Below are 15,383 nucleotides of genomic sequence, written 5' to 3'. Positions count from 1 at the left end.
ACATCATACACCCTCGGCAGATACCATGGTTGGGAAGGCCCTCAGCCACACTTACTCTGTCTCGCTGAAGGGCAGAGGTTGATCAAAAACCACTCCCGAACTGTCCAAACCCAGCTCCCTGAAACACACTTGGGCCCCAGGGTAGTTCACCCCCAAAGAAAATGGGAAGCTGCCTTTCCGTGCAGGCGTCCCAGGAAGTTCTGCAGCCAAGACTGAGGCTCCGTGTAAGCCCAGGGAAACCGCTGGGTGAGAGAGGAAACCCACGTGTGGGCTGGGGCAATGCAAGGCTCCTCGAGATAATGTCATTGACTATCAACATTAGCACATCAGACTCTTGGAAGCACTAGCACCAAGAGAGGAAGAAACGTAAAGTAGACAATCAACCCTGGCTTCCAGATCCCACTGTTTCCATTTACTAGAAGGTACCATGGATGACAGCAGCAGTGTGCTGGACAACACTCACTCTGTTCACTAGCAGTCCCATCCCAAAGCCCCCTCACGCACTCATCTCGTTTTATACTCCCAGGAACACCGGAGGGTGGCAACTGTCACCATCATTTGACACATCAGGAAACTGGGAGTAAAGCATGGCAAAACTGAGATTTAAACTTTGGTTTTCCAGGGGCGCCTGGATGGCTCAGTCAGTTAAGCATCTGACTTCAGCTCAGGTTGTGATCTCAGGGTCCTGGGATCGAGTCCCATGTGGGGCTCCAAGCTCAGTGGGGAGTCTGCTTGTCCCTCTCCCTCTGCCTCTCACCCCCTGCTCATGCTCACTCTCTCTCAAATAAATAAAGTATTTTTTTAAAAATTAAAATTAAAAATAAACTTTGGTTTTGTTTTCTTTCTTTTTTCTTTTTTTAAAGATTTTGCTTATTTATTTGAGAGATAGAGAGCACAAGAGGGAAGCGGGTCAGAAGGAGAGCTGAGCAGGGAGCCTGATGCGGGACTCGATCCCAGGACTCCAGGATCATGACCTGAGCTGAAGGCAGTCGCTTAACCAACTGAGCCACCCAGGCGCCCTAAACTTTGGTTTTCTAACTACATGTTGTTTAAGCCCATCTCTTTTATCAACTATGAATTTCTGCCAGATTCTTGGCTGGATCTGAGGAGTCCAAGATGAATAAAACACAGTTCAGGTTTCCAAGAAGATGATGATTGAGTCAGTCAAAGGCATGAAAACAAATCAACACAACACGAGGCTATAAGTGCTATCAAAAAAGAGATGAGGAGGGGATCGTGGCCTGCACATGCAGACACGCAATAAATAGCAATCCAGTGAAATCCTTCAGTCAATATTTATTGAGCAACTACTGTGTGCCAGACAACACTCTGGGTACTGGGGATACAGCAATGAAGGAAACAGATAAAACCGCTGCCCTCACATTCTGGGAGAGAGAGAGAACATTCTCCTATCAAAGGGCCTGGGCAGACTGATGCATGAAGAGGTGGATGGACGTGTCTGGGAAAAACCATGGAAGTCTTCAGAGAGTAGATGAGTCCCGAGCTGATTCTCGAAAACGCAACGACAAAACGTTGGTCAGGGAAAGGAGGGGAAGCCAGGAAGGCCTTCTAGAGAAGGAGCAGCATAGGGAAAACCATGAGGGCGTCCATCAGGCAGGGCTCTCTGGGGATCTTCGGGTAGTTCCCTCTGACTAAAGTGCTGTGGGCAGGCAAGGGACAATGGCGGGGAAGCAGGAAGGGGCCATGGAGCTTGGGCACAGGATACCAGTGAAAGGTTTTAAAGAAAGTTCACAACAAACACACCACAATTAAGCACAAATACAATGAAGTTCCTATTTTGGGACGATTTATTGGAATAAACTTATGGGGTCGAACCCATCCCCAGACCTCTGAGGCCGCATCGTGGCAAAGACGCTCAGCTTCCCAGGAGCCATCTCTTATCCTGATAGGTACCGTGCACTGAACTGCAGAGACTGAGCCAGTCCAAGATGACAAGTCTTAGCTTCTCTAAAAAATAACCTTAACCGGGGCACCTGGGTGGCTCGGTGGGTTAAGTGTCCAACTCTTAATTTCAGCTCAGGTTGGGCTCTGCCCTCAGCACGGAGTCCGCTTGTCCTTCTCCCTCTGCTCTTCCCCCCACTTGTATGCTCTATCTCTAAAATAAATACATAAAACTTAAAAAGAAAAAATAACAACCTTAACAGTACATTTGTGCAAGGCAGGTTTGTGCCCTGTGGTTCTAACAACAATTTCAAAAAGTGACCCAGAACTTCCTTCGAGACAGGAATTTTAGAAGTTGATCATTTGCCGATGAGCCCACCAAGTTCTGGTATTTGTCCTGCTTTATGACAGCAACATGCCTAACATCTCCCTGAACTTGTAACCCTTCTTACAGGGCCTGAATAAACAGCAACCATTATTTTTAATTATACCATAAAGGCCGATTCATAATACTCATATCCTCAGATAAGCCACATGAAGACGCCTGGCCTCCATCCACATGCCACCCACTTACACGTGTTTTGAACTATTATACAACAAACTCACTTCACATGCTCAGATCTTTTACCAAATAGCAGGAAACTATACAAGAGTCATACTGGCTCCCCCACAAAAGGGAAGGAAGGTCTTGCTTTCCTAAAATAGGATTAAAACACTCAACACTATCTAAAGCCCCGACTGAATTTAGCATGTTATAAAAATGTAGCTTTGTCATCACCCTGGGAAAAAGAAGAGGCAGCCTGCAGAATCCGTGCCCCCCTTCTCTGTGCAGTCAACTTGGGTGCCGGGTGTAGGCCGCCCCCTCCCCGCCACTCCCCCCCTCCCAACACACACACCACCACATACCTCTTTGAAGCACCAGGCACATTTTGGATGAATTAGTAGACATTCTTCACATGAGGTGGCACTTCCACTAGTACATATGTTGAGACCTTCAAAGAAAGATAAAGATGCACCAATTAGTTCCTGGCCATAAACCTTATTGACGAGGCCTTTGAATGGGGTGGGAGGATGAGCCACTTCCTTTTTTAGCAGGGAGTCTGGGTAAGGCTGAAGGGTACAGGGCCCTGGGCTGACTGCAAGGTAAGGCACATGGGCTGAGGCTAAGCACTGGCAGCATTTGAAGCACCCACCGAGCATGCACACTTCGGTTAGCAACTCCCATTTCTTCTCCTGGACCACCTGGATTTCCACCCCCATAACACAGTAGGTCCTCCCTCACTGAAGGCCTCATTACACTTAGTCCACCCAAAATGACAAAAAGAAATAGTACCAAAAAAAAAAAAAAGAAAGAAAAGAAAGAGGGATGCCTCGGTGGCTCAGTCAGTTAAGGGTCTGCCTTCCGCGCAGGTCATGATCTCAGGGTTCTGGGATCAAGCCCCGTGTCAGGCTCTCTGCTCCTCATGGAGTCTGCTTCTCCCTCTCACTCTACCTCTGTGCACTCTCTCTCAAATAAATAAAATTAAAAAAAAAAAAAAGGAAGGGAGGGAGGGAGAGAGAGAGAAAGAAAGAAAGAGAGAGAGAGAGAAATGAAGAACAGATTGATCTTCTTCTGGCGTAAGAAAAGAAAATCCTAAATCAAGTACTATCACACCAAATCCAAGTGCACCAAAGGAAGCCAGCAGAACCCTTAAGGAAGAATGTGCCCAGGGAATACAATGTTGGGTTAAAATAAAGAAAATTCCTTAATTCAGTATACCTACTAGTAGGTCAAATAAGAAAAACCATATCATCACCTCACTGGGTAATGAAAAGGCACTTGATCAAATTCAAAACCCATCCCTAATAAAACATCAGAAACTTAAGATTAGAAGGAAATTCTTTATCATTGTAAAAGCTACTTATTTCAACCAAGGCCAATCCCCTCTGGTGGTGAAGTTAAACCCACTGCCCCCTCAACTCCCCACCCCACACACAGTCCCCACCCTTTCTCAACCTTGCCAGCAGCACAGGTATCCTTGGTGAAACTTAACCATTTTTCCCCTTCCTCTCAGAAACATCAAGGATACATTTCTTTTGACAAAGAGCAGAACATGTTGGTTTTTCTCTGAATAAAAATGGCTCTATTCAGCCCTCATAGCGCTAATGGACCCGCTGGTCTCTCCTAGTCATTGCCTTAAATGTCAAAAGGAGAGAGGCCCACTGAACTGGAAAAAAGAAATCCAGGGCCACCAGCCCTACAAAGAAGGGCCCAAAGTATAACAGGAAAAACAGAGCCAAAAAGGGAGAGTGGAGGAGAAAATACAGTGAATGCCGCAAAGCACCATAAAAGCAATTATTGTACCCAAAAAAACAAATAATCCAGTCAAGAAATGGGCAGAAGACATGAACAGTCACTTCTCCAAAGAAGATATAGAAACGGCCAACAGAAACATGAAAAAATGCTCCACATCACTTGTCATCAGGGAAATACAAATCAAAACCACAATGAGATAACCACCTCACACCAGTCAGAATGGCTAAAATTAACAAGTCAGGAAATGACAGATGTTGGCAAGGATGTGGCGAAAGGGGAACCCTCCTACACTGTTGGTGGGAATGCAAGCTGGTGCAGCCACTCTGGAAAACAGTATGGAGGTTCCTCAAGAAGTTAAAAATAGAGCTCCCCTATGACCCAGCAATTGCACTACTGGGTATTTACCCCAAAGATACAGACATAGTGAAAAGATAGGGCACCTGCACCCTAATGTTCATAGCAGCAATGTCCACAATAGCCAAACTATGGAAGGTGCCGAGATGCCCTTCAACAGATGAATACATAAAGAAGATGTGGTTCATACAGACAATGGAATATTACTCAGCCATCAGAAAGTATGAATACCCACCGTTTGCATCGACACGGATGGAACTGGAGGGTATTATGCTAAGTGAAATAAGTCAAGCAGAGAAAGACAATTATCATATGGTTTCACTCATATGTGGAATATAAGAAACAGTGCAGAGGATCATAAGGGAAGGGAGGGAAAACTGAATGGGAAGAAACAAGGGAGGGAGACAAACCATAAGAGACTCTTAACCATAGGAAACAAAAACTGAGGGTGTGGAAGGGAGGGGAGGTGGAGGGATGGGGTAACTGGGTGATAGGCGGGCATTAAGGAGGGCACGTGATGTCATGAGCACTGGGTGTTATACACAACTGATGAATCACTGACCTCTACATCTGAAACTAATGATGTACTATATGCTGGCTAATGGAATTTAAATAAAAAAATAAAATTAATTTTTAAATAAACATAAAAAATTTTAAAAGATCCCAGGGTGGGGGGGGGGAAACAGTTATTGTAAGACATCTTGAAACTGCAGCATTTCCCCAACTTGCTAATTTTAACTCCCTGCTTCTTCCCTGCCACTAGCAGTAAAAAACAGAAACCGAGTGACAGGGAGTGTCATTCCCGAGGAACACTAGAGGGAACATACACCATTTGGGGTAAGAATGGCCACCGGGATAGAAAGAAGGAGAAACTGGCAGGACCAAAGATGCTGGGAAGAAAGGAGGCTTTGGAGGCTCAGAGACGGTAAAGTCAGATGCTTTCCTCCAGGCAGAGACCCCAACCCTGAACTCTGGGCCCCTGGTCCCCATCAGCTACCACACCCCCAGAGCTGGGGGACCCCAATCTCACCGCCAGGACCCACTAGGTGCAAGCCCTGGCCTTGGAACACATTTCTTCGGAGAAACAAGCTGGGACCAACCACCACGCATAACCTCATTTCAGCAAGAAGAGCCCTTCCCAGGTCCAAACACTAACCAAGCAGGTCTCTGAATCCAGCCCACTGGGAATTTGGGCCGGCCTGCCTCCTGCATTGACAAATTCCTTTATTTTATTTTTTTAAGATTTTATTTTTTTGACAGAGAGAGAGCACGAGTAGGCAGAGAGGCAGGCAGAGGGAGAGGGAGAAGCAGGCTCCCCGCTGAGCAGGGAGCCCAACGTGGGGCTCAGTCCCAGGACCCCGGGATCATGACCTGAGCCAAAGGCAGCCGCTTAATTGACTGAGCCACCCAGGTGTCCCTCCTTTCTCATTTTAAAGTGAATCCACTCACTTGATGACTTTTAAATAGGCACTTATGCTTAAAAAAAAAAAGTGTGCAGAAAGAGTTTCAAAATGCCAGTTCTACTTTGTGGCCAAATCCCCTTATGTGTCAGAAACCTAAATGTGGGGTGAGGAGGGATCAAACTGGAAATGAAAGTGACTTTCCCCCTGCTCTCCTTACCGAATACAAACTCGGGCCCTTGGGGCATATCATTTCCCTTGATGTATAAAATCATTTCCATAAAATCATGGAATTGCAGACCCTCAGAGCTAGAAATGTCTTAAAATGAGCTAGTCAAGTCAGCTCATCCTAGAGATGAAAACATGCGAAAACAAGAATAAGTGACTTGAAACAAGGAGCTCAGTCTCCAAAAAGGGGTCGGAAGGGGTGCTGCCTAGCAAGAGCCCATATGGGGGATGCCTGGCAATCCCTAAGCCATCCCAGACTCAGGGACACATGACCAGTGAGCTCTGGGGTCCTCTCAAGGAGATCTTTAACAAGCCCTCAATCAGAGAGGAATTTGAGGTCAGATGTCTCATTTATGTCTCTGCTTCAACCCACATAAATTCACAAAGACCACTTTCTAATGACCAGGGCCTCATCAGTGAGCTTTAGGAATTTGGATCATGGGTCTTGAGCTCAGGGCAGTAAGGGCTCCTCAGTTCTGACCCAGACAGACTGGGCTCCGGTCTTCTGCTTTGGCAGCCTAAAAGATCTTTGACGTAATACTGATGTGGCTCAAAGGATATGACAGACATCTGGTATGAAAACATACTGAACAATCGTAAAATATTTATTGTTCTGCTTTACTAATTGTTTCTATTACTACCGCATATTCACATGCAATAGTAAAGTCGTTTTATTGCACTTAAAAGGATTCCTCTAAAATGAGGTTGCTATTGGGACACATTCAAATTCAAGAAAGCCTGCACTAAGCATGTACTAAATGCTAAGCTCTGGACTAGGGGATGCTAGAAATACAGAGATGAATGAGCCAGGCCTTGCTCCCGGGGAGCTCCGGGTGCCAGGCAGCAGGTAGCAGATGGGCACTCCTGGAACCCACAGCCTAGGCTGGGTGCTGACACATGCCACAGTGCCAGGGCTCCTCCCTTTGGCATCTCTCCTCTCTCCACCTATTAATATTTCAGAATTTGGATTTAGCTGGATGAGTCACTCACTCGGCACCAACAGCATTTTGAAAGGACGGAAGCAATGAACAAAAAGTCAAACAGCTAGAGTTCACAAATGTCAAAGTGTTGTGTCTAGGTCATGGAAATAGGCACTAGTGGCCCAGACAATGGCCACAGCTTTTCTTGGTTTGCACTGTGACTATTTCCAGCTCAACTGCAACTCCCTGCAGCCCTTAATATCTCTGCAGCCAGGGTTTACTGCAAACCATAATCTAAAAATATGCTTTCCTTCCACAACTCATTGACTCACCTCTCTCTTTCATCAATCATATCCAGGCAGCCACCATGTCCGGTCGATCATTCCTTCAAGATGTATGAAATGTTTCTCCTAATCCAACCCTTCCTGCCTGCCCCCTCCTGCCCCACAGTGCCCGAGCCAGCCCTCTGCACTCAGTCTAGATTTCTGCAAGGGCCTCCTGCCAGCACCCCTCCCTGCAGCTTCTCCCCATTTCTGTCCACCCCACATGTCCAAGGTCACACAACACCTACTAAAGCACACATCCAGCAGGTGGAATTTCCTGATCTGAGACATTCAGCGGGATAACAGAAACCAGTACCAAGCTGGAACGACCCAATACTGGCAGGGGGAGAGGGGACATGATGCTATTCAGCCCGGACAGTGGGAAAAGCATCATGAGGATATAGGGTGTATACTCACCCTAGAAAACACACGAACAATAACAGACCATGATATTCAGAACAGTTTGTGTGTGTGTGTCACCTTCATGATTCAATTGAGAAGTGGGCTTCTCATGGTCCTAAATTACATTTTAGTCACTGTTGTCAAGACAACAGAAAATAAAAACATTCCATTATTGTTTTTTTTTTTTAAAGTGACAAGCCACTGGAGAGCCTCTCCCCAGACCCTGAACCACGTCCCCCACACTTCTTACACAGTAAACAAAATGTTTCTGCTTCAGAATCTAGCAACTAAGTAGTCATTGATCCAAAGATATTACCATAAATTGTAAATATGCCCTGGGAAGTCTTGATCTTGGTCAGTTTCCATCTTAGACTGCCTTTCTGAACATCACACACACATCTGCAGAACATCCAGCTTGACAGATTAGCACTTGTATTTTTAAAACACCAATTTAGGGACACCTGGGTGGCTCAGTCGTTAAGCATCTGCCTTTGGCTCGGGTCATGATCCCAGGGTCCTGGGATCAAGGCCCACGTCCGGCTCCCTGCTCAGTGGGAAGCCTGCTTCTCCCTCTCCCACCCCCCTGCTTGTGTTCCTGCTCTTGCTATTTCTCTCTGTGTCAAATAAATAGATAAAATCTTAAAAATATATATATAAAACACCAATTTATATGATTGCTTATAATATGCAGCTTTAAAAAAAGAATGTGCAGGGACGCCTGGGTGGCTCGGTTAAGCGTCTGCCTTCAGCTCAGGTCATGATCCTGGGGTCTTAGGATCAAGTACCGCAACAGGCTCTTTGCTCAGCAGGGAGCCTGCTTCTCCCTCTCCCTCTGCTTGTGCTCTATGAAAAATAAATAAAGTCTAAAAAAAATCACTTAAAAAAAAGAATGTGCATGCTCCCTATATACTGATAGGAAGCTTACTTTGATATATCACTAAGCTAAAAATAAAAGGCAAGACATACAACAGTGTGGATAGTGCTGTCTTTCAATAAACATAAGGGGAGGGATATTTGTAACATACGCATAGAAAGCACTCTGGATACGTTAAGAAACCTAACAGGGATAGTCTGTGCAGCAAGGGGTTAGGGCAATATGCTAGACTGATGGGCAAGAAGAATGGAAAACAGATTTCTCACTGTACAACTGTTACACCATAAAAATATCATGTGACTATATTACCTATTCAAAAAATAATTTTTAAAATGGCAATCAATTACCTCTATGGCCTCCTCCAAAAACCCATAATTCCAGTCTAATCATGAGGAAAAACATCAGACAAATCCCAATAGAGGGACAATCTACAAAATATGTCCTCAAAACTATCAAGGTCTTCAAAAACAAGGAAACACTAAGAAACAGTTAGAGCCAAGATAAGCCTAAGGAGACATGGCAACTCAATTTAGGTAGCATCCTGAATGGATCCTAGAACAGAAAAGGGACATTGGGTAACAACTAAAGAAATCTGACTAAAGTATGACCTTTAGGGGCACCCGACTGGCTCAGTCAGTAGAGTATGGGACTCTTGATCTCAGGGTCATGAGTTTAAGCCCCATGTTGGGCATGGAACCTAATTAAAAAAAATATATTTTTTTAATAAAATAAAGTATGAACTTTAGTTAATAATAATGTATCAATGTGGTTCATTAATTGTAAAAAATGTACCACACTAAGGTAAGATGTTACTAATGGGCAAAACTGGGTGTAGGGTATATAGGAACTCTCTGTACTATCCTCTCAATTTCTCTGTAAATCTAAAACTGCTTTACATTTTTAGAAAGTTGAGGGGTTTTCTAAAGACACTGAAACCATGAGGTAGTGGGATGGGGGCAGGGGGATCCACTGTGGTTGTTATCAGGAACCTAAAGGTAAATGAGACCTGGGCAATTTGCCATGTAGCACGTGAAGGAGACCCCCCCCACCCCCGGCCAGCCTCTAGCCCCTCTAACAGAATGTCCTATGGGAGCAAGGGAAGGAGAGGCCAATTCCACCTACCCAAAGGATGCAGAGAAGACTTCACAGAGGAGGGGACATTTGGGCTGCATTTAGGGGACGAGGAGAGGCCATCCTAGGCAGGAGAGATCCAAGCACTGGATCTGCCACTTCCTGGCTCCATGACCTTTGGCAAGTCACTACCTTTTCCAGGCCTCAGTATCCTCATGCAAGCAATTCAGGGGGTGCAATACATGGCCTCTATCATCTATTCCTGCTCAAAAAACCTTGACACATTCAAATGGGGTCTCTCTCTCTCCCAAAATGTTTCCCACTAGTAAGCTACGTGCACAGTCCCTGACCTCAAAACCGGTTACAGAAGGCAGCAAGGAGCATAGGATTGAACAAGCCCCACCCGCCCTGCGTGCACACACCTCCCCAAGACTTAAGCTCATCCATCCGTTGAACCAGTATGCTTTGGGCTCTATCCTAGGCACAGAGGACACAGTGATAAAGAAAACTGACGGAACTCCCTGTCCTCACAGTGCTTACGTTCTGGTTGGAGGAGCATCCTCTTGGGGGGTACTCACAGTAAACAAGATCAGAGAGCACATGAGAGGATAAGGGCTGCGGAGAAAAATCAAGGAAAGAAAAGTGACAGGAGGAATATGGGGCAGGAGGTTTAGTTGACAGCAGCCAGGGACAACTTGGCTGAGCAGGAGACCACCAAGAAAAGGCTGCAGGATGGAGGCAGCTAGCTCTGCGGCTATCTGGGGGAGCGTATCCGAGGCCCCGCGGAGGGCCCTGCTGCGCTGCAAGAACAGAGAGAGTGAAGGGCACTAGCGGCAGTGGCCAGAAACAGAAAGTCAGGGAAGACTTTGGAGAGGCCGGGTGGGACACTGTCAGGACTCCTGGAAGCCACTGGAGGGTTTTAAGCAGAGTGGCATGATCTGACTTGAGTTTTAACAGAATCACTCTGAGTGAGAGCTACAAACAGGTAAAAGGGACAAGGGCAGGAGCAGTCCCCGTCTGCGGGGGAGGGGAGAAAATCTTGGGTGGTGTTAAAGGAGGAGGGCAGGAGGGCCGGCAGCGGGGGCGGGGGGGGGGGGGAAGGGGGGGTCGGGGGGGGTCGGGAGGGAATCTAGTAAGGAGAGCAGGCCACACCACCTCCCCTTCCAAGCATCCACCATAGGGGACGTGTCAAGGCCTGCCTTGGAGCACACTTTTCACCAGGTGGCCCAGGAATCAAACCCTGCCTTCAATAGAAGCAAGAAGAAGCCTCACAAACAAGTGGGTGCCTATACATAAAGTGTTCCTTTATATTTATGAAGCCCATTAATCCCATGCAACTGGAAAGAAAGCAAACAAACTATAGCAGTGGGCTTTCTGAAGCCTTCCCCCCACCCCAGCCAACAGGAAATACCTGTGAAAAGAGACTCCCCCCACTCCAACCCAGCTGCACACTGCCCCATGAAAAGGACGCTATTATTTAAGCAGCACGTAACTGTTCCACATTACGGATACCGTCGAAACTTCTCAGAATAGTTTCAGGAGCCAGCTAAAGAAGCGAAGCTAGTAACCAGGGCAGGCAGGCACAAAAAGCCTTTTGCCAACTACTTAGATATTTTAATTCTCCGTTGCCTCAGTAGCTAAATAAGCACGGAGAACAAGCAGAAGAATACTAATTAGAGCTAATTAGGCCCTGCCCTCTTCTGCCTCAATCCCCTTTATAAAAAGCCCCCCTCATTCAAGGATGGTGGGGCTAAAATGTAAATACCTGGGGTAAAGAGCAGTCTCCAAACCAAGCCCACTGTTTGCATCCTGCTGCCCTGTTATTTCTAAACCTAGGCCCGGTTACCTGAGGAGAGCTGCCAAGCCAAGGCCGAAATCCAGAGGCCCCCTCACAGGCCATGGAACCTGTGGTGCAGGGCAGAGTGCTGCCAACAGGAGCCCACAAAACAGAATAAAGGGCTCTCTCAGGATTCAGAGCATTCTAATTTGCAGGGCATTTCCTGAAAGAACATTTGATTTTTTTTTTTTTTTTTTTTAATGAACGATGATAGCAAACACGACTCCAGTCCTGCAGCAAGATCAATACCACGCTCCTCCCCTTCCTTGTGGGGGAGCAAAGGCCTCACTCCAGAGAAACCCTTCGCTGGTTCTGTGAGAAGACCATGTCCAAAAGTCCTGTCTGGAGGCTCTCGGCCCCGGGATGAGGAGAGCAGGAGATAACACCGGGACGAGAAGGGGATGTCAGTCTGCCGGAGACTTGTTTGAAAGGAGCCCTCTTAAATTAAAAGTCTGTTTCCTGCTGGCTTAGGCACAGGGATGGAAGTGTAGAGAAAGTAACAGATGGGCAACCGGGCCCCTGGGCCCGGAACACCCAGGCAGGCATGGCCCTGCAGGTCACCTCTTTCTTTCACTAGGCAATGAAGGTTCCTCTTTCCACTCACGTTCCTAGCCGCAAGACAGGAAACATGCTCTGGGAAAAGTACCTGCGCTGCTTCAAGAGAGAAGAAAAGAGAAGGAAGAGAAAAGAAAAACTGTTTCGAACTGTTTGAGGCTGGCTCAGCAACACTGGGGCACCGGGAGAAATCACAGATATGAGTCAGCCCCTTCGAACCTTGAGAAGCTCCAGGGCTAAGAGCGAGATGACAGGTCTGGAAGCCAGCGATGGGCTTGCTGTACCTTGGCTCTGCTGACCCACAGCGGGCTGGCGGAGCTCTCATAGGGCAACAGCGCAAGAAAAGGGAGCTCTGAGGAGCTGGAGAGAAACCACCATGGCCCGCTACTTTTCTCCCTACCTAAGCTGCATCATGGGGAACAAAGGGCCCTGGACTGAGACGCTTTGAGATCAGCAGACAAGGAGAGCGGGCAAGTCACTTCGCCCTTTTGGGCCCATCTGAGTAGATGGAGATCATTGTGAAGAGACACGTGAACTGTGAAAAACAGAAATCACAACGCAAATGGAAAACAATATATGAAAAGAATTCTTCACAACTAGAAACATTTTAGTTTTTATTAGAATCGGAGGATGTCAAGCTGTAGGGGTACTTACAAATCCTCTCCTTTAGCAGTTCCAAACTTTGGGATTTCACAGAACTTGACAGAGTTGAACTTTCACAGAACAAAACAAAGAGAAAGAGGAGGGGAAGTTTATACAGGATTGCCAGATTTTTTATTTTGCGTCTATCATCACTATAAATTATGAAAAGAAGTTTTCCCACCAAAAATAAAAAAGACGTAATGTCAAATTAAAGGACAGTCCTTGTGAGGCAGGGGACCACTGGCAAAGACAAACTCCTGTGTGTGACACAACCTTCATCTCTCTCTTTGCATTTCCCCGAGGACGCAGGAAAACATTAATGGGTGCTGGCTGCCAGATGGGTGTTTGCAAACCACGGATCTGCTCCAAGCTCTAGAGTGATTATTTTCTCATTAGAGGAACCTTGCTACAGTATTAAGTCTGAATTCGGGCCTAAAGGAAGTTTTCGTTTGCCTAGAACCCTCCTCCTCTCAGGTAAACCTTCATCTGCCTTCCTAAATGAGGCACCACAGGGGAATAGTGCCCTCTCGCTTGGCAGCCAGACACAAAAGCAATCGACTATCATGGGCTTGCAAGCCAATGGAGCAACGAAGCACCCCAGCACACAATTATTTCCTCCGGGAAAGGAGAAAGACTGGAGCTTCCTGCTTTTCTTGGAGGGCTTGGGGGTGGCTTATCGGCCTGGCAGCCAGGCGCAAAACAGAGCATCCTCCCTCTAGGGCCTCCTAATTGCCACATCCAGCCGTCTCCCAACCCCGAAAACTTACAGCAGGTAACCGAGGGCTCCTCACACAGTCGCCAGCCCTTGGCAGGGTCGCGCCAAAGCAATCGCACACCCCCTGCCCTCCGCCCCAGAACCCTCCAGAGTTAGGGGAATGTTCGGGGGCGAGTGTTTGTAAACCTCGGGATAAAGCCACGCCTAAGGAATCAGATCGGGAAGTCCAGGTGGGGCTGTGGCTTGGGACGCCGGTCTCCCTCGGGTTTTGCGGTGGTTTGGGGGAGGAAGCGAGGGGATTACAACTTTAAAGGGAGGCGGTTGGCCTGGGTGCAGTGAAACCCTAGGATACGCTAAGGGGCCCCGAGCACCCGCAGTTCCAAGAGACGAGCCCTCTGCCGAGAAGCCGTGGCTCCAGCAAGGACTCCCGGTCTCTCCCCCGCCCCCCTTGCTGCCCTTCGCCTGAGGACCGGGGCACCGGTGGCATCCGTCGGCGCCTCCCCGCAGCCCGCCCGCCCCCGGCCGGCCACAAGGGCCGCTTTGTGCCGGGGAGTGCGGCGCCCCAGCCCCCTCGCAGGGCGGGCGGCGGCCCTTCCCGGGCACTGGGCGCGGGCGCACGCGGGCCGTCAGCAGCCCCGCAAGGCTGTTTACACAGGAAGGGAAGGCTCCTCCTCGGCCCGGGACTGACGGACGGCCGACGACAGCGCGCCGGGGCGACTGCGGGCTGCGAGCGGAGTGGCGCACGCACCTCGCGAGCCGCCCACCCGGCCGTACCCCGCGACTCGCCCACCTGGGGGCCCAGAAGACGCTCTCCCCTTCAGACGGCGCCCCCCGCCCGGCCCTCCACGCCGCCTGCGGGCGGCTCCTCGCCCGACAAAGTTTCTGGGCGCCGCGGGCGGCCCGGCTTACCTGGGAGGCTGGGCACGAGCGCGCAGAGCCCGAGCAGGCAGGCGTACAGGGGCGCCGGGGCCCGCGGCATGGTGGGGGCGCCCGGCCTCAGCGGCGGCGGGCTGAGCGCGGGGGCCGAGGGTCGGGGGCCGCAGCCGCATGCCCGGCTCACAGCGCCCGCGGCCGGGCGGGAGACGCTGGCGGCTGCGCTGGCCCGCGCCCCGCCGCCACCATCCCTCCCGCAGCGCTCGCAGCCGAATCCCGGGGCTGCCCGGGGGGCGGGGAGGCGGGGGGGTAGTCGCGGCTCGGGACGGCCCCGGCGGGCGACTCTGGGCTCGGGAGGGGCGGACTCCGCGCTGGGGCCGCGACTTGGGCTCCGGGACGCGCCGCCACACTCTGCCCTCCGCCTCCGCCCCTTCCCTTCCTCCCTCCGGCCCGCTAGGCTCCACTTTCCTCCCTCCCTCTCTCTCCTCCCCTTCTCCCCCTTTCCAAGCCCCCGCCCGGCTGCCACACGGTCAGTTTACGGCGGGGCGGGGCGGGGCGGGGCGAGCTCCGGGCCGGGCCAGCTCCGCCCCGCGCGGGGACCCGCCCGGGACGCGGAGCCCCTGACTCCCAAGTGGAAGTCCCTTCTGGAGCCCTTGCGGGGGGAGGGGGGGGGAGTCGCGAGGGAGGGTCTCGCCGTGCTTTCTTAGCAGCCGGGCGGCACAGGGAGGGGGCGGGCCACGCCCCCATTACTTTGGGTTGACATCGGGAGGGAGAGCAGGTCCGTGAGATCCCGCGGTGGCCGTCTGGTTGTCCCAAAGTCGCACGGCCCGCCGTGCGCTCGCCCGAGGAGCGACGCAAGCGCCTGCCGGTGTAATACGGAGAGAGGCGCTTGATCGGGAAGGGAGGGCATGTGGGGCGCGGAGGCACAGGTTAGGTCCACTTTTCCCTCATTAACGCTTTGCCCTTTCCGAGGATTCGACACTGGACGATA

The 15,383-nt window shown here is 49.8% G+C and overlaps 1 protein-coding gene across 1 annotated transcript in view; it reads right to left on the bottom strand.

Annotated features, from left to right (window-relative positions):
* The window catches only part of ITGB5 (integrin subunit beta 5), a 112,526-nt gene extending 98,030 nt beyond the window's left edge, over window positions 1–14,496 (bottom strand). The window contains 2 exon segments of the mRNA XM_027583424.2: window positions 2,809–2,894; window positions 14,429–14,496. The gene's annotated coding sequence lies outside the window, so the exon portion shown is untranslated.
* Between the last annotated feature and the right edge of the window lie 887 nt (window positions 14,497–15,383).

Source organism: Zalophus californianus, chromosome 1 (genome assembly GCF_009762305.2).
Source record: "Zalophus californianus isolate mZalCal1 chromosome 1, mZalCal1.pri.v2, whole genome shotgun sequence".
In the NCBI taxonomy this organism is placed as follows: Eukaryota; Metazoa; Chordata; class Mammalia; order Carnivora; family Otariidae; genus Zalophus; species Zalophus californianus.
Note: the sequence above shows the minus strand (reverse complement) of the source record. Positions and strands in the feature narration are given on the sequence as shown.